Here is a 20,364-nt window from a genome sequence, read left to right on the forward strand (position 1 = left end):
GACTACAGGAAAATAAGAAATGCCCCATTAGATTGTGCTAGTATGCCCAAAGGTTGGAGCCTAATAGTTTTAAGAGTATGTAAAATAATGTGTAATCATTCATGATTATAATTTCCCCTCAAGTATTTCAAGATGTATATCCACACCTTAATCTAAAAGAAAGGGAATTCATTGATTCATACAACCATGATTTTGATTTCCATAAGATATACACATGTTGAAGGAGCTTAAGAAAAAGGAAGAGCATATTGTGAGATATGAAGCCATGGACCAAGATGGGAATTTTTCCCTTTTGATTAGTGTGGAGCCTTGCCTCGGCCATGATATTGCCCAACCCCTTGTCATTGTGTGACATGAGAGGGAAAAGTCATATGAAATCTGTGGTTTTCAAAAAAATATTTAAGCACAGGAAAAGGAGAAAATCTCACGAAAGTCATGTTATGCTATGGGAGGAGTGAGTTACCATTGTTAGAAAGGAAGAAACTGGTGAAGAAAAGTTCCATGGTAGAGGTAGAGTGGAATTGGAAGGACCGCACTTCACAACAAGGAAAGTGGAAGCCGCAATCCACAAGGAAGAGTGGGCACCAATTATTTTTTATTCCAGGCCCAATTTTTCGTAACCAGAATCTACCTATTGAAAGACAAAAAAAAGTCAATTCAAGGCACGGCAAGATGCTAAATGAGTCACAAATAGAAGTGACAAAGGCTCTAAATTCTGCTACCAATAGCAAAGCCTTGGATAAGGTTATATCTATCAAATAAACACAGTGATTATTTTTTTTTAGGAAATATGTCTTTGTTTGCCTATGAATTCATCTTTAATACCCATCTTTGGGGGTCCATTTACTAGTAATGAATATGTTGAAATATGCATTGCTCTTGAGTTCTACTAAGGAGGAGGTTTGCAGTGGCTAATGCAAGAGAAGGGAAGGATTTAGTAAAACTATGTAGGAAGCATTTTAAAGGAATTTAAAGTTGTGGAAGCTTGATTTTTAGAGATACCAAGAAGAATAATCCACCAAACTAAACTGCCTCCAAGAACTAAGTTTATGCATTCAGCATGAACATGAGTGGAAGAAAGTGCTCAGTAATGTTTCATTTAACATTTTCCACATCATTACTATTAAGGATGATGAAACGAAGCTGCTCAAGGATATTGCTAATCATGCTATCAAAATAAATACAAATGTGTCATTCATGGTTGCCAAGAATCTAGTGTGTTTAGATGAGATTATAAAAGATTTTCAAGAAGGCACAATAGCAATGAAGGTGACTCTTACTTGGCTTAATCTCACATTCACTAAGCATTATATTTTCAATATGTTTTTATACCAAAATGGTGCCACTTCCAAATGTCAAAGCAATTGGACGCTTTTGGAATCCATGAGGATATGGTGGGGCTAGCCTAGCCATGCAAAATAAAGTAAAGTTTGAACATGTATAATGATGTCACTAGATGTGATTTGAATTAAGAATTCAGATTACAATACTTGGTGTAGAACCTACGATATTGTGAATTGATTGAAAAACCATTAAAATGCCACAATAGATGATTTCCAAGCCAAAAGTCATCCATTCCATTCAAAAATAAAGTTTATACAAGTATGATGGATCCCAAGGGTCATCACTATCCCTTGGAAATTAAAATGAAGAGTCTATAGGATAATTAATTACAAAATAAATCCAAACAACTATAAAAAACTACAAAAATCTATATTAAAAAATATGTCTACTTGTAGAAGTCATAACTTTCTACTCGTAGCTTGAAAACACAACCTATCAAATTTTTTGGAAAAATCTTCTAAAGTTCTTTATTTTGTGTCCAAAGTCTTAAGCATAGCACTATGACTACTTGGCTTTGTTGAAGCCCAGAAATGCCCCAGAGGCCTCCAAATTTTTTCTCATTTTTTCTCATGCCAACATCTTCTAGATCTTCCTAGACTGTGTTTTGATCATTCCTTCCCCCTTGAGAGGAAATGGGACCCATTTCATCCAAACTTTGCATCAGATGTGGAAAATGAAGCTAGATTTGTTCACATGTAAGCCACTTTCCTTGTTGAACAAATTGTCCTTCTTCCACCACATGATATAAATAGATTGTCTGGTTCCTCAAATTCTTCATGAAAACCTCCACAATTTGGTCACTTTGGAGTGGATTAATATCTTCTGGATTCAACTCTATATGATTCATTTCTTCAACAACATCTTCAATGTCTAGTAAATGAGGGAAATATGGCTTCAATAGTTCTTCATTGAAAACTGGATGGACACCCAAAAATGGAGGTAGGTTGAGTTCAAATGCATTTTCACTAACTTTCTTGATGATCTTATAGGGACCATAATGAATAGGGTGAATCTTTCTATGAGGGCCTTGCAAATGTTCATTTTTTAAATGCAACCATACCCTATCTGGAACCTAAAAATTATGAGGAGTTCGATGTTGATCATGTCTTTGTTTATACTTCTTAGTAGTCTACTCCAAAATTTGATGAACTTGTGGCTGAAAATGATGACTTTTATCAATGAAATTCATAGCTTTATCCTTCTCCTTATCCATGCATGGTACCAAGTTAGGTTGCATAATTGGGATAGAAACATTTATTGGTGCTAAGGGTTGATATCCAAGACAAACTTCAAATGGGTTGTGGCTAGTTGAGCTATGAATTGCCCTATTGTAGCTATGTTGCACATATGGAAGGCTGTCATGCCATGTGCAAGGATGTTTGGAGTGATACATATGTAGAATTTGAATAATAATTTGATTAAAAACCTCTTTTTGACCATCTATTTGAGGATGGAATGTAGTAGACTTTGTTAGTTTTGTGTCCATCATTGCCCATAATGAAGACCAAAATTTACTGAGAAACCAAGTATCCCTATTTGAAATAATGGTTTTTGGTAGCCCAAAATGAACCCAAACATGCTTAAAAAAGAGTTTTGCAATTTATTCTATAGAGATTTCCTTTCTATAGGCCACCAAGATTGCCATTTTTGAAAATCTGTCTACTACAACATATACACAATCATGCACATGTTTAGTGGTAGGAAGTCTAGACATAAAATCCATTGAAATTGAATGCCAAGGTTTATTTGGAATAGGAAGTGGTAAATATAAACCCAACTTACAATTTGTAGGCTTTGCAATAGCACACTCTATACATGCTTGAATGTATTCTATCACATTATTTTTCATTCTTGGCTAATAAAAATATTTTTGTAGTATAGTAGTACTCTTACCTATTCCAAAATGACCAACAACCTTACTATATTGAGCTTCCCATATTAACTTTTTATGTTCTTCCTCAAGAACACAAATCTAGCCAAAGTGGAAAAGCATTCCATCTTGTAACTAATAATCATTCACATGTTTACCTTCCACAAGTTGAGTATAAACATCAAAAAATTCATTATCCTTTCCATACAAGTGGGCCCAATTTTTTGTTTGGTGACCACATGATTCTAATGCCATACATATTCTTGCAATTGGAAGCCTACTTAGACAATCTACTAGCTTATTGGTGCTTCCTTTCTTATGACAAATTTTAAGATGAAATTGTTGAAGATAAGCTTACCATCTTTAATGCCTATCATTCTATAATTTTCCTTGTGTTTACAAAAATTGAAGGGGTTTGTGATCTATGTAAATGATAGTCTCCTTTCCCAATATATATTGTTTCCACTTCTTGCAAGCTTAAAAAATATCATATAATTCTTTATAATAGGTGGGATATCTATGCACTATATCAGAAAAAGTCTCACTATGGTAGGCAACTAGATGTCCATGTTGCATGAGGACTTCTCCTAAAGCATATTATGATGTGTTAGTTTGAATTTCAAAAGATTTTTGTAAATCAAGAAGAGATAAAATAGGTGTTGAACATAACCTTTGTTTCAACTCCTCAAATGCTTGTTGTTGAGCACCTATCCACTTGATTTTTTCTTTCATACCTCCTCGTAATGACTGATTCAAAGGCCAAGACAAATGTGAAAATCCAAACACAAATCTATGATAAAAGTTAGCTAAGCCCGAGAAGCTATGCAACTCTATGAGATTCCTTGGAGCAGGCCAGTCTTTAATTACTTGGATCTTTTCAGGATCAACATGAGCGCCTTCACTATCAATAACATATCCCAAGTAATTAATACTTTTTATAACAAAATAACATTTTTCCTTATTTTCATAGAGTCCATGGTCTTGCAATGTAGACAATATTTGCTCCACATGTTACAGATGTTCTTCCCATGTTTTTCTTAAAATTAGAATATCATCTAGATAGACAACTACAAAAGAGTCAGTGAATGGCCTAAGCACATCATTCATCATCCTCATAAATGTGGCTATGGCATTTGTGAGGCCAAAAGGCATCACCAACCATTCAAATAATCTCGCTTTGGATTTAAACGTAGTCTTCCATACATCTGTTGGATCAATTGGTACTTGATGGTATGCAGATTTCAAGTCAATTTTAGTGAAGAATTTTGCCCCTCTAAGTTGGTCTAAGAGATCATCTATCTAAGGAATTGGATATCTATTTTTTATAGTTATCTTATTCAATGATCTATAATCAATATAGAGCCTCCATGTACCATCCTTTTTCTTTGCAAGAACAATTGGGCTACCACAAGGAGATGCACTTGGGCAAATATGTCCTTTCTGAATCAATTCTTGTATCTACCTTTTTATCTCATCATTTTCTATAACTAACCTCCTATATACTAATTCATTAGGCAATGAGTTTCCTAGTATCAAATCAATAGAGTGTCTAACTTGGTAATGTGACGGTACCCCTATTGGTAACTCAAAAATATTCTGATTTTTTTTAAAAATATGATCCATTAATCTTTGTTGTTTTGTTGTGATCAACACCATGGAATGAGAATTACACACACTTTTATTTTGTTCCTCAGGATGAATCATCAATAACATAAATGTACCAATTTGGGCTAATAACATTTTATATTGTTTTGCACTAATCAAAGATGCAGAGTGTGTAGGACTTACCTTTAGAATCCTGTACTTCTGTCCACCTAATTTGATTGTCACACTTCATGGTCTAGACTCATACACCCCATAGTGTTGATACATGTATGGCTGTCCTAGAAAAATATCACACACATCAAGAGGAGCTACATCACAGATCACCTCATCTTTGAATGGTTTAATGGAATATGACAGATGGCATTGCTTGTTTATTAGAATATCTCTCCCTTGGCTCACCCATCCCATAGAATATGGTTGTGTGTGTGATGTTGTTTTCAGATTCAATATTTTTATAGTCTTAGCGGATATCAAATTCTTTTCACTACCACTATCAACAGTAAAATGCAAATCTTTTCCTCCTACCCACATTTGTGAATGGAACAATCTTGCTTCATCATCTTGAACAAATACCTTTGTAGTGGCCATTGTGGCATATGTGTCAGCCTTAATGATTTGTTCATCCTCCTTTTATTTTTTAAAATCTGTCACCTTGGGTGCAATAGCTTGTTCATGGGTTTCCATCATTAAATTCTTTATAGTTCTACAATCTTTGGTGTTATGAGAGGGACTTTTATGGACTTCACACCACATACCTAAGTCTTGCCCTATTTTCTTTATGCCCCATGTCTTCTTTACTGGTGATTTTGGAGATGGCTCCATCATTTTTTTTTTTCCCATTGGCTTATTACCTTCACCTTTAAATTTGTTGTTCATTGGATTTTCCCTCCCCCCTTTTTGTTTGAACTTCTCCTCAATTATTGATGCATATTTGAAAACACTAGACAATGTTTCTATATTCAAGAAATCCATTTTAGTCTGAATATATCTATGAAGACCACTCTTATACTTTAGAACTTGATGTTTTTCTGAGTCTTTGATGCCAAGCTTTGTAGAGAGAGCATGAAATATGTTGGTGTACTCCTAAATTGATTGGTCTTTCTTTTGTCAGAGTAATTTCCATTGCATATATTTATGTTCATAGGTATCCTCAAGGTAATATTCTTGTTTTATATGCCCTACAAATTCTTCACATGTGGGTTTTCCATCAAAAAACACATATAATCCATCTTCATCCTAAGCCTCTTGGTTTTCTTTAGTTGTTAAGTGAACCTCCCATGCCAACTTCAAATGATTCTCAGCTTTGAGGAGGGCACAGGTTATCTTTTCAATATCTAAGAAATTATTAACACAAAAGTACCTCTCCAATTTGGGCAACCAGTCATCAACAACATTTGCATCAATTTTTCCTTGAAAAGTTGGAATATCAAAATTTACCTACATGTTGAATGGGGTTTGTCCACAAAATTTTGGATTACTCAGACTGGTTTTTTTCTCTCATTTTCCAAGCATCTCTAAAAATTGTTTCATCATTTCTTCATGTTGCTTATTTAATGCCTCTTCCACCAATTTTTTGAAGGATTCATCCATGCCCTCAGTTTTTTGTTTTTCCATCTACGACCATCTGTGTCTCAAAGGAAGATAATCTAAGAGATCTCTTGTGCCCAATCCCAACCTTTGATAAGTTGACTGCATACAATGGGACATACAGGAGTGAACAAGCTCTGATACCACTAATCTGAATTAAGAATTTACATTACAATACCTAGTGTAGAACCTATGGTATTGTGAATTAATTGAAAAACCATTAAAATTCCACAATAGATTGTTTGCAAGCCAAAAGTCCTCCATTCCATTCGAAAATAGAGTTTATACAAGTATGATGGATCCCAAGGGTCATCACTATCCCTTGGAAATGAAAATGAAGATTCCACAAGATAATTAATTACAAAATAAATCCAAACAACTATAAAAAAAACTACAAAATTCTATATTAAAAAATATGTCTACTTGTAGAAGTGATAACTTTCTACTCGTAGCTCAAAAACACAAACTATCAGAATTTCTAGAAAGATCTTCTAAAGTTCTCCTAAAGTTTTAAGTATAGTTCTATGAATTCTTTGTCTTGTTGAAGCCCAAAAATGTCCCAAAGACCTCTAAAAATACAAAATACTAGAACATTGAAAATATCAAAAAAAATAGATTTCGGTATTTTCTCATTTTTTCTCATGCCAACATCTTCTGCATCTTCCTGGACTATGTTTTGATCAAGATGATGTGATGAGGATGTGGATTCTAAAGGATTCCAAAATCAACACATGACAGATATGAGTATGAATCATCACATGACATGTGGCATGCGTTCCAAGGAAAGGTGATTACGCGGTGGTCCCAAATCTAATGCCCCATATTTTGCTACGGGGTGAGATCTGACGGATAGTGCATTCTCACATTACAGAGATGCATGGAAGATAAGCAATGTGGGAAAGCACCTAGGTGCCATGTGGTAGTCTAGTCAACATGGTGAGGTGGCAATCAACTGGGCAATTGGGTAGCCAATGAGGAGCTGACATGTGGCAATGACAAGTTACCCAATCAAAAGGTGCCATGTGGCACCTAGTGGAGGATGATGTGATAGAAATTTACCAATGGTTTACTACCACATGGAAAAAATGGTCAAACCTCAGTTGACCCAAAGTGCATGGGTAGGGAAAAATTCAAAGTGATTTAAAACATTGATTTTTTAAATTATTTTTCAAAAATGATCATGTATAGTGATTTTTTAAAAAAGAAGGATAAAGCTAAAGTTTGAACTTTAGAAATTTTAAATTTTTGAAAAGTGAATTTCAAACTAGAGAGCGATAATAGGGGCATATTTTTCAAAATGGGTTTCTAGGTGTTTTTGGTAAGGAAACATAGGAGTATTATATATCACTAGAATTGAAAGCAAACAAACTTTTCAATTTTGGAGTTCATTTTTGCATAGGAAGTTGTCTGTTTAGGTTATACGAGGTTTTCTCCTAGATTACCAATTTGCAACCGCATTCAGCTATTGAAGTTCAAATGTGTTTTCTAGCAGGGTGATGAGCTAAATGTGCATAAAAGGCAATAAAAATATAGTTTTGGATGAGTTTGTTCACCTTCAAGTTAGTTAAATCTAGTTTTTATTAGCATTACATGATGCATTTCAAATATTTTGGTGAAATAAGGGTTTTCATCATTCATATGAGATATTTCCAAGTTGGTTATAGAATAATGGTGAAAACTAAATCAGATAAAAGGGGTAGAAAGAGGAGAGATGTCTTGCAACAGAAAAGGATGGAGAATCAAGAGGACACATGTCATCTTTAGATCAGATTTAGGATTCCATTCTTCCTCTATATCTTTCTCTTTCTCATCCATTGCAAGGGTTCCAGTTTTAGAGAAATTTCTCACTACTATGATACCATATTGGCAATTTTCAGTGTGAGACCACATTGTTGGTTCTAAAACTATGATTACACCGCATTTTCTTCAGCATTTTCTCTCTATTATGAATAGCATTTATAATTCCTTAGAATCAAATAGATTATGCAATCGTTTGTTGTGTGTATTCTAATTTTTGGCATATACCATGATGTATTGGTTTCAAGGAGATTAATACAAAGCTTCATTTTATTAGTTTCATTCTGATTCTCATCTCCTTCCTCTACTATCTACAATGTTTTGTGTTTAAGAACAAAGAGCTTGAACTCATTTCCAATCCCTTAAGGATGTATGTCTAGATAGGTTTTTATTGGAACAAAGAGCCAAGTAAATACTTATTTACCTTGACAAGGTTGTAGTTTTCACCAGGAGGATATTACAATAAGTATGAGATTTTTTATGAAGATGGATATATGTTTACAAGGTGAATAGATACATCAAATATCTAAATATATGAGTATATCTTAGGTATCCATGTATATGTTTTGATTTAGTTTATGCCCAATGAATAACGAATGAATCAACTAGGAGATTGCATGTGTTTGCTATTGCATACTTTGGTTGTGTTGATATTCAACATCATTAATCAAAATCTTTCCCTTTAATGTTGAATGAATTGAAATGGATGCCCTCACTTATCTTATCAATTTCTTAGGTCATGTTATGAGCTATTATATATCTGAGATCTATGCATAAGTGTTAGAAGATTAAGGGTTTTCTCTACTTTGTGAAGATTCAAGTGTTTTTTTTAGCACTAGTGCCATGTAAGTGAATCTAAGGTACACCCACCTAGGTTTTGCAGAGCATGAAGTAGAAGAAGGGTCTAGCCTTATAGTTGGCCTAGTGTTTAAAAGGGCATGTTGAAAATGGGAAGTAGCTACCCCTAGATGTATCTTGTTCTCATCGAGGTAATTTGGAACTATTTTGTTTCAAAACACCAACACATCTCCCTCCTTAACATTTATTTTTGGAAAAAACTTTTTAATTCTATCTGAGTAAAATATCTTGCTTCTCCTAAAAAATCCATGAGATCTTCTATTATAGGGATAGGAATCCTATACCTAATGGTTATCTTATTTATTTATCTTTAATCATTACATAGTCTCAACTTATCTCCCTTTTTAGGTGCTAGCACCATAAGCACTACACATGAACTGGTACTCTTTATTATCAAACCTTGGTCAAGAAGCTCCTGTACTTGCCTTGCAATCTCTTTTTCTGATTAGGAGTCATCTTGTAGGTAGCTTTTTTAGTTAAGGAGGCCCTTGGTATTAGATCGATTTGATGACTAATTATCTCTTTCTAGTGGAAATGTAGCAGGATTCCCATCACTAACTATGTCTTTAAATAGTTTAAGTAATTTATCAACCTCTTAGGTAATGAATTTATGATTGAATTTTAATCCTCCTTGGGTTTCACCATAATGGATAGCATCATCTCATTTTCATCCTTCTTTAGATCACTCAAAACTCCTTTCCACTAGCTAACAACAAATTAGGTGTTATTTTTTAGCATTATTCTCTTCAACTATTGACTAAATATGATAGGTAACTCCATTCTTCTTAAAAGAATAGATGTTTTCTCCATTATAGATGGCCTTCCTATCATATAGTCATGGTCTTCCCAATAATAAGTGGCAAGCATCCATGGGTAATATGCCACACAAGACATTATCCTTATAACCTCCTATAGACAACTCTACCCATGCTTTTTCATTTACCAAAATATTCTAACGCTTATTCTACCAAGTGAGCTTATAAGGATGGGTATGAGGGATCTTTACCAATCCCAACTTATTCACTACCTCCTGAGAGATGATGTTATTCATTGACCCTAGATCTATGATCAGTTTGCGTATTTTACCAAGTATTTTACACTTCACTTTGAATAGTGCCATTCTTTTCTTGGGTTCCTTTTTAGTTGGTTCTTTGATCAAAATCCTTCTAAACATCAAGTTTTCCCCACTCTCTAATTCTAGATTTACCTCTGGTGACTTTACACTTCCAGTGTCCTCTTGTGTATAGTTGACTCTTTTCTTTTCTTGAGAAGTGGAACCCTTCTTAGGGAACCTATAGGTAGGGTATCCTAATTGTCCACAATTGTAACAGTTCATATTTTTGAAAGCTGAGCCTTTGTGTTATCTTCCTCTATTACATCCAAATCCTTTACCTAGATTTAAACCTCCTCTTGAACTAGAGTTTTCACTCTACTATGAGAATTTAGAGTCACCTTGTGACTTGTTATCACTACCTCTACCACCATAACCCCTTCTATGACCTCTAGGATCTCTTCCTCTACCCCTACCCTTGGATTGGGTATTTTGTTTATTCTTACCCTTTTCTTCCATCTTAAGGGGTAGCTAATAGGATTTTTGGATAGTAGTTAGGTTTAATAGACTAATTTCTTCTTGTATGCTCCATCTAAGTCTGTTAAGGTATATAGCTACCTTAATGTTTTCATCCTCTTGCACTCTTGGTCTTAAACAAAACTTATGTAATTCCTCAATGTAAGCGGCCACATACAATTCCTTTTGTCTAAGACTTTACCTTTTCTTATGTAACTAAATTTCATAATCCTTGGGTAAGTAATTTTCCCTTACCTTAGCCTCCATGGCTTTATAAGAAACTATAGGATTATTTCCTTCTTTCTCCCTTTTTGACTATGATAACTTCCACCAATTCAAAGTTGATCCCGTCATTCTAGAATTTTAACTACCTTAACCTTATGTACTTCTTAGATTCCTTCACATTCAAAATGGTTCTCCATTCCCTCTATGCACTCCATTAACAAATTTGGCTCCATCTTGCCACTACATAATGGATTTCCCTCCAATGCCTTTCCTCCTAAATCCTTGATTACCTTCAAGAAAGGTTCTTCCTATAATGGTCGATTAGGTGCAAGTACTTCTTTATCAATGTCTATTGACTTTCCCTTGTCATTTTCACTTTGCAATTTATCATTGATTTTATTAGTCTTTTCAACCACCTCCTCTAGTTTTCTCTTCATAGCTTCTAGAGCATCCTTTAGGAGCCTATTCTCATCTTTCTATTCCATCATCTCCTTAGCCAACTCATTATTTTTCACCATGCTTATTTCACCCATACATATGGACATATACTATGTCCTAGGCCAATATTTGTAGGGCTCTGATACCAATTTGATCAAGAGTTTCCAATAGACCCTAACTTGTAGGGTTCTTCACTAGACCTTAGTTTTTAGGTCTACTCTAGGAGAACTCCTAGTCCTCAAGGGTTTCTCTAGACACCATCTATGTTAGGATATTCAAACCTAATCTCTGATCCACAAGAAACTTGCCATCAAGATTGATTTCCCTCCATAATTTATATTAGATTTTTCTCCCAAATCCATCCCAAGTCTTCAAAAATCCAAGTTTAGAATTCCCAGGGATGGATGGGTCTTAGGCATCTCCATTTCAATCCTCTGAGGTATGTTTTCCCAACTCTTTCTCCTTCTTCCTACACAATCTCTCCAAATCTCCATAAACTAGGGCTAGTAAGCCTAGTGGCCCCAATTAGGCCTCCTAATGAAATTTTGGCCAAATTAATCAAAAAAACCCTTAAGTACCCTAGAAATAAATTACCATAAAAGAAACCTTTTTTTAAATGCTACAAGATTTTTTGGATCTTTGATCCTCTAGGTGTCTATACAACCCTAACCCCAAACTAGCCTATATCCTTAAGGTTATTATCACAGAAAGGTTCTTTCTCTTATTTTAGCTTGATAGATATTCAGTCACCTTGACTTTACTATCCAAAATGCCTAACATATCCATCCAAATATCACAATTCTCAAGCCGTCCACCCATGTTTCACTTCATTATTATACCTCTTGCTCCTAGCTAGGTACTTGTTGATTCACCTAGGGAAAGGTCTTAAAAATATAACAAAACACTTTCATGCCTCTAGATTTAGTATTTACACTATACACTAAGTTCTCTTCCATTTCCCAATAGGTTTTGATAGTCCCACATTGGGATTTTATGGAAGATACATTTTTGTCTTCCTCATTATGGATGAACTATTGAACTAGGCAAAGAAGTAAGATTTTTTTTTAAACACTAAAAATAAAAACAAAAGAACCTTAAAAACACAAAGATAAAGTAATTACATAATTATAACTTCCTAACATGTTTAGAGATGGTGATCAATCCATTAAAATAATTTTTCTCCACTTGCAAGAAAAACTATGACAATGAATGCACAAAACTTGTTTTCTATATTCCTTAAAATATTAAGTTATGTTCACCAACCCCTTGATCAGGATGAAAATTAACTAATATTCACCAAATTCATGAACTCCAACTATTCAAATAGTTCCATAACTACTAAGAGTCATTGTGCAACTTTTCAAGAACTGTTGTCATGACAACATTGCAAAAATTGCAATGTTGTTAATGAAAACTTTTTGCATCATTGATTAAAAATTTCCTTTGACCTTCCAAATTTATATATTGGGACAAAAATAGATTCCCTATATTTTTCATGACTCATATATCTATTTTGGAGGCTCCAAGACCTAAGTTTCTCACTCAATTACAACTAAGGAACTTTTGGCAATGCAAGCAATATTGTGTCAACACTTGGCAACTAACTCCCAACTTCTAAACTAGAAAAATTAAACACCTAAATAGACTATTAGGACCCTTAATTCCCTATTATTTACAATGTGTTTTTCTAAAACTACTACAAGACAAAATTAACCAAGGAGAGCTAGGATTTCAGATGGCCTACCCTAGGTGATCCTTCATTAGATCCCTCCATTCTTCATTTTATCACCTAAAGCTTCTAGTCCATGTTAGAAATTTTTACAATAACTAAGAGCATGGGTTGAATTACTTACTCAAGGTCATTAAGTACTATTTGAACATTAAAACATAAACACTCACTATTTTGTTTATCTTGTTGTTTCTTAGTCTCTATTGTAAAAATTATTGTCTTAAACATAACATGTGTTGCTTAAGGAAAAGATCATTAAATGTAAAAGCATATGAAATAGTCAACACAGGTTTGACACTAGGATTCAATGTGGAAACCCAATTTGGGACAAACCACCAGCAACATGTCACCACTTTTTCACTCTTTCAAAGTAAGCCATGTTAGGAGCCAACCCTATTAAAGGTTTACAATTCACACTATTAAATGTGACCTTGTTAAAGGATTTAATCACCCCATTAGGAGTGGCCTTGTTAGAGGACTTTGATCATTCCATTTATAATGTCACCTTGTTAAAGGATTTGGATAGATTTTTAGTTCAACCTCTTTTAAAAGGATTTCAATACAAATTGTTTACAATGATTAGAAAGAAAAATATTAAGTTTTGATCCGTATGACTACAACTCACCTTGCAAGATTATATCTCTATTTTTTTCATTTGATGACTTATTGATAAGCTTCCCATTGTCATCTATGTTCTTGATTCACTTTGAAACCCTTCAATAAATTAATCTTCACATTTCAACAACACTTAAGCCATCACTAATCAAAATCAATGGCATCTATGCAATTTATCTCCTTTAGATTTGCATTCACTCACACACTCTTGTTTCACCCTTGTGCATCTCTAATCCGCATTTCCCTATTTTCTTTTCTTATACACACCACACCATACCATTTTGTTCAGCTATGTACCTCGTTAAATAGGCAATTCCCGCTTTACCATTTTCTACGATCATTGTAAATCTTACGGTTTATGATCAAGTTCAACATGATTCATTATATCTATCCATATTATTGATCATCCTCTAGAAACTTATATTGAATCTATCTATTAGGTCTTTACCTAATTCTCACATTGAATTTAATGATCCAACTCGTCAATCTTATCTTCAACATGGTTTACACCTCCCAAGAAATCAACTGAGTCAACTAGAGCTCACAATTTCCTTAAATTCATTCTCATTGTTGTTACTCAGAAATATCAAAATTTTGACACTTAGTTATCATTGAATTACTCAATCACTATAAAAACATCTAGCTCAGTATCAATCTTTCTTGATTAATATTAATGCTCACTCAACAATATATTTTCTTGGTACTTACTGTGGCTTAGTTGACACTAGCACCACTCGACACTCCTTAGTCTTTTACTATATTTCTCAGCTTAGCTTAACTTTCTTGATATAAACAATCTCTTTACTTTATCATAGGCTATCTAATCAAATTTCCATTGTAATCTCCTTTTCATAACTCAACCTTTTCTCTAGGTGCTATTGTTATGAGCAATTTTTCAAATCCTCTTCATCAATCAAATAAATATTCAATTTAGTTTAGGTATCAATATGTCTTATCAATAGATTTGACATCAATGAAAAAATAGCAATTGTTCCAATAGTAATTTTCCAATAATCTCCCACTTTGACATTGATGGAAACATCTTTATACTAGCAACAACTTAGTATCTTAGAAAATTTGTTACCATACAATCCAAAAAGATGTTTTGATTCTCTATATGACATTTTCTCCCTCTAAAATAATAGATCTCCCTCTTGGATACATCTTGTTTTGTATATTCTCTATCTTTGACAACAATGCCAAAGACACTTAGTTTTCTAACTTCAAACTATTCATACATCTTAATTATGTAGATTTTTTCTCTTCTGACTGATTTGCCATATGTCTATGAGTAATCTGATATTTTTTATTTGACTATCTACCTTAGGAATTTCCCAAAGTAGAGTTGTATTGCATCAATATGTAAGATATTCTAATTAGCACATTTGATGCAATTCACCTTATTTCCTTAAGTAGATTTGTTTAGCGGAATCACCCCTAATATACCTCTAAGATATTCATGTGTATCTTTAGGTAAGGCTTTAGTGAATATGTTACCAATTTTTTCTTTGGTATGAACATATTATAGCTTGACTTCTTTGTCTTGAACTAGTTCCCTTAAGTAGTGATACTTGATAGTAATGTGCTTTGTCTTAGTGTGCATCACTGGATTCTTTGAAATATTCATAGCACTTGTATTATCATAGTAGATAATGATTGGATCTATAATATCTTCTTTCATACCTTTTAGTAATTGCTTTATCCAGATGATCTTTGAATAGTTCATTTCAACTTCCACATACTCAGCCTCAAATATTGATTGGAAAATGCAATTTTGCATCTTGCTTGTCCATGACACCAAACTCTTTCCTAAAAACAATGCACCTCCACTAGTATTTTTTCTGTCATCAATATTACTTGCCCAATCTAAGTCAATGAATACCTTCAGTTCAAATCTATCATTTTTCTTGTAATACAATCCATAGTCTTATATTCCTTTTAGATATCTAATCATCCTTTTTACTCCCATCATGTGATTCTCTTTAGGTTTTTTTGAAAATCTAGCAACTATCCCAACTGCTAATGTAATGTCTAATCTAAACAACATATTGTAATTTTCCAACCATGGATCTATATAAGGTCTAGTTCACTTTAGTAGAATCATCATTCTTAGATAGCTTATCTCTTGTAGATGTAAGTGTTCTCACTATCCTTGAATCTTCTGTACCAAAAGTTCTTAGTATCTCCTTGATGTATTTGTATTCAGTAATAAAAATACCAAACTTCATTTGACATACTTGTAATCCAACAAATAATTTAATCTCACCAAACATAGACATTTCAAATTCCTTCTTAATTTCATCAACAAATGATTTTCATAATGTTTCTCTTCCTCCAAATATAATATTATCAACAAATATTTTAGATAGTAGTAATTCATTATTCTTACCATTCTTCAAATATAGATTACTATTTTATTTTTCTTTTCAACACCAATCTTTACCAAATAGTTATGAAATCTTTCATACCATGCTCTTGGGGCTTATTTCAATCTATAAAGGGCTTTGTCTAGTTTACATACCATATTCTTCTTGTCTGGATCTACAAATCCTTCAGGTTTTTCAATGTACACTTCTTCCTCAAGTATACCATTTAAAAATGTAGATTTGACATCCATTTGATATACCTTGAAATTCTTGTAGGTTGAGTATGCAAGAAGAGTTATGACTCCTTCAAGTCTTTCCACATGAGCAAAATTTTCTCCATAATCAACTCCTTCTTCTTGAGAATAACCTTTGCATACTAGCCTTGCTTTGATTCTTGTTACTTCACCATTTTCATTAAGTTTGTTCCTAAAAACCCATTTTGTTCCAATAACATTTTTGTCTTTAGTTCTTGGCACTTAAGTCCAAGTATTGTTGTAATTTTCCAACCATGGATCTATATAAGGTCTAGTTCACTTCAATAGAACCATCATTCTTAGATAGCTTATCTCACATAGATGTAAGTGTTCTCACTATACTTGAATATTCCATACCAAAATTTCTTAGTATCTCCTTGATGTATTTGGATTTAGTAATAAAAATACCAAACTTCATTTGATATACTTGTAATCCAACAAATAATTTAATATCACCAAACATAGACATTTCAAATTCCTTCTTCATTTCATCAACAAATGATTTGCATAATGTTTCTCTTCCCCCAAGTATAATATTATCAACAAATATTTTAGATAGTAGTACTTCATTGTTCTTACCATTCTTCAAATATAGATTACTATTTTATTTTTCCTTTCAACACCAATCTTCACCAAATAGTTATGAAATCTTTCATACCATGCTCTTGGGGCTTCTTTCAATCCATAAAGGGCTTTGTCTAGTTTACATACCATATTCTTCTTGTCTGGATCTACAAATCCTTTAGGTTGTTCAATGTACACTTCTTCCTCAAGTATACCATTTAAAACTGTAGATTTGACATCCATTTGATATACCTTGAAATTCTTGTAGGTTGAGTATGCAAGAAGAGTTATGACTCTTTCAAGTCTTTTCACATGAGAAAATTGTTCTCCATAATCAACTCCTTCTTCTTGAGCATAACCTTTGCATACTAGCCTTGCTTTTATTCTTGTCACTTCACCATTTTCATTAAGTTTGTTTCTAAAAACCCATTTTGTTCCAATAACATTTTTGTCTTTAGTTCTTGGCACTAAAGTCCAAGTATTGTTCTTCTCAATTTGGTCAATTTCCTCATTTATTGCCTGAATCCAATCTTTAGTTTCTAAAGTATATTCTATTGATTTGGGCTCAAATTCAAAAAGTAAGTGTATTCCATCTTTGAGTAATTTATTTTTCATAACACTTGATTTAGCATTACCAATGATTTTTTTAGGTTTATGATGTCTTCTTACATATTTTTCCAACACAAATAATTTTCTTCTTTGCTCTTATATAGGTTCATCTTGAAAAATAATCTCAAGCTCATTTTCTCTTTCTTGTTCAAGTTCTGTTCCAACTTTTCTATGCTCGACATTTTCTATATGATGATCAACATTATATTTCCTATCTGTTATTCAGCATCTTCAGTGTGTTGCTTGGCACCCAGTCTCTGCTACTCAGCAATTTGTATTTTCACTTCATCATGCCTTGTCTATTGGGAAACTATAGCTTGATTTTATTGTTCATTTTGAGTGCTAAAAGCACCATCATCCATGTAGATGAATGTATTGTAATCTTTAGGTTCTTCATTACATGAAATGTCATTTCTTTCTACGAACTCATCAACTTTCACATTTTCACTTTCCACAACTTTGATAGTGTTAGGACTCAAACACTTATAAGATTTACTCTTGGTGGAATATCCTAAGAATATACCTTCGTCACTTTTTGCATCAAGTGTTTTATTCCTATTGCATTTAAGTATATATCATTTTCTTCCAAAGATTTTGAAATATTTTACATTAGGAGCATAGCCATACAATAGTTCAAAAGGTGTAGCATTTGTAACTTTCTTGACTTTTACTCTATTCAAGGTATAAACAATAGTACCAATAGCTTCTCTCCAATATTTATTTGATATGCTCTTCTCCATCATTAATGTTCTTGCATAGTCGATTATTGATCTATTTCTCCTTTTAGCTATCCCATTTTGAGGAGGGGTCCTTAGTGATGACATCTATCTTTCAATTCCTCTGTCATTGCAGAATGTATTGATCTCATTTGAAATGAATTCACCACCTCTGTTGTATCTCAAGCACTTCAAACTCTTCCCTATTTCATTTTCAACTTTGGCTAAGTACCACTTAAATTACTAAAAACAATTAGATTTAGCTTTAAGAAACATCACAGTTATCATCCTAGAGTAATCATCAAAAAATAGAATGAAATATGTATCTCCACAATAGCTTTGCACATCAATGGGTCCACATAGGTCAATATGAACCAATTCCAAAATATCACTAGCAGTTTATGTTTTTCTCTTAAAACAAGGCTTACTCATTTTTCCCAATTGACATTGTTTACACATAGCATTGTCAAGCTTCTTCATTTTAGGAAACCATCTTATTTTCTTCATCTTACTGATATTCACAAAATTGTCAAAATTCAAATGACATGACATCTTGTGCTATAACCAAACATCTTCTTTTTGTTCAAAAAAAACATGTCTCATTTGGTAAATCCAGATAGAACAAGTTACCTCTTATCTGATCACAAGTTCCAATTAGCTTACTATCAAGATTGTGTATCTTGGCCTTCGTATTGTGAAATTCAACCCTGTAACCTAATTTTTTTAGTTGTAGAACACTCAAAAAATTATAGGTAAGTCCTTCAATCCAGTAAACATTGTCACATTTTATCATGTTAGTTAGTTTAATAGTACCTTTACCTTTTACAACACATGAGATATCATTACCAAATTTAACATATCCCCCTTTGTATGGGCCAATATCTTCAAATTTATCTTTATCACTAGTCATATGATTGGAGCATCCACTATCAATTATCCATCAGTCACTTTTGTTCACATATGAGATTAATGTAGTTTTCTTATCCTCGTTAGAGTCTTTTTTCATAGTAGCATAGACAACTTCATCACCATTATTCTCAGATTCATTATCAGTTTCATCTTCAACAATATAACAATATTTATTACCTTTGTCATCATTGTTTCTCTTGTAGTTTTTTTCATCTCTTCTTCCTTTGTACTTGCTTTCCTTCCTTTTATCATTATCCTCTTTGTCAGGACACCTAGCAATAATATGACCAATCTTTTTGCATGAGAAACAAATAATAGGCAGTTTACCTTTGTATTTACATTTTCCTGTTCCAAACCTTTTTGCAATAAGGGCTTCAAATTCATCAATCTCATCATTAGAATTGTCATTGTCACTCTTCACATGTTTTCCTTTTCTTTTGCTAAGAACTAATTGTGACTTGAAGGTAGATTAAATAGTAACAAGTGTTTATTTATCAAAGTTAAACATCTCAAAAGAAGTCTAAAAATTATACCTTCTAAGGTAAAATTGTTACCTCATGTGCATCTTAGTTCTTGGAATGTAGAAAATCCATGGCATATATAGGGAGTAGAGTTCTTAATACCTTTCTTATTACTATTTCTTCTTTGATTTCAAAATTTTCACCTCACATAGCATTGATAACCTCTTTGACTCTTATGTACTATTGCACTATATTCTCACCTTCCATCATTCTCATGTCATCAAATTTTCCTCTCAAGATTTCTAATTTGGCTCTTAAGACATTGTCATCACCTCCATATATGATTTTCAATTTGTCCCACATTTTCTTTGAACTTTCACATTCTTTCAAGTCATCAAACTTGGTATAGCTTAGGGCCAAGGAAATCTCCAACATTGATTGGTTGTGTTCTTTCTTTTTCTTCAGTTGTTCAGTAATAAGAGTAGTTATTATCTTCACATACTCATTGTCCATAAAGTTGATAGCAACATCACTTATACTAGATATGTACAACCTCGGCAAGGTCCTCCATCTAGGACAGTTCTCTTTGTTTAGCTTTGGTACATCTCCCTTGTGAATCATGATCTTTGGCTTTGAGTGCCTTTTCTCTATAAGTACTACGCTCTAATACCAATTGTTAGAAATATTTAGAATAACTAAGAGGGGGAGTGAATCAGTTACTCAAGGTCCTTAAGTAACATTTGAAAATTAAAACATAAACACTCACTATTGTGTTTATCTTGTTGTTACTTGATCTCTACTATAAAGATATTGTCTTAAACATAACATGTTTTTCTCAATGAAAAAATCA

The sequence above is a fragment of the Cupressus sempervirens genome, chromosome 3 (genome assembly GCF_028749045.1).
Source record: "Cupressus sempervirens isolate cs-2001-9-10 chromosome 3, ASM2874904v1, whole genome shotgun sequence".
In the NCBI taxonomy this organism is placed as follows: domain Eukaryota; kingdom Viridiplantae; phylum Streptophyta; class Pinopsida; order Cupressales; family Cupressaceae; genus Cupressus; species Cupressus sempervirens.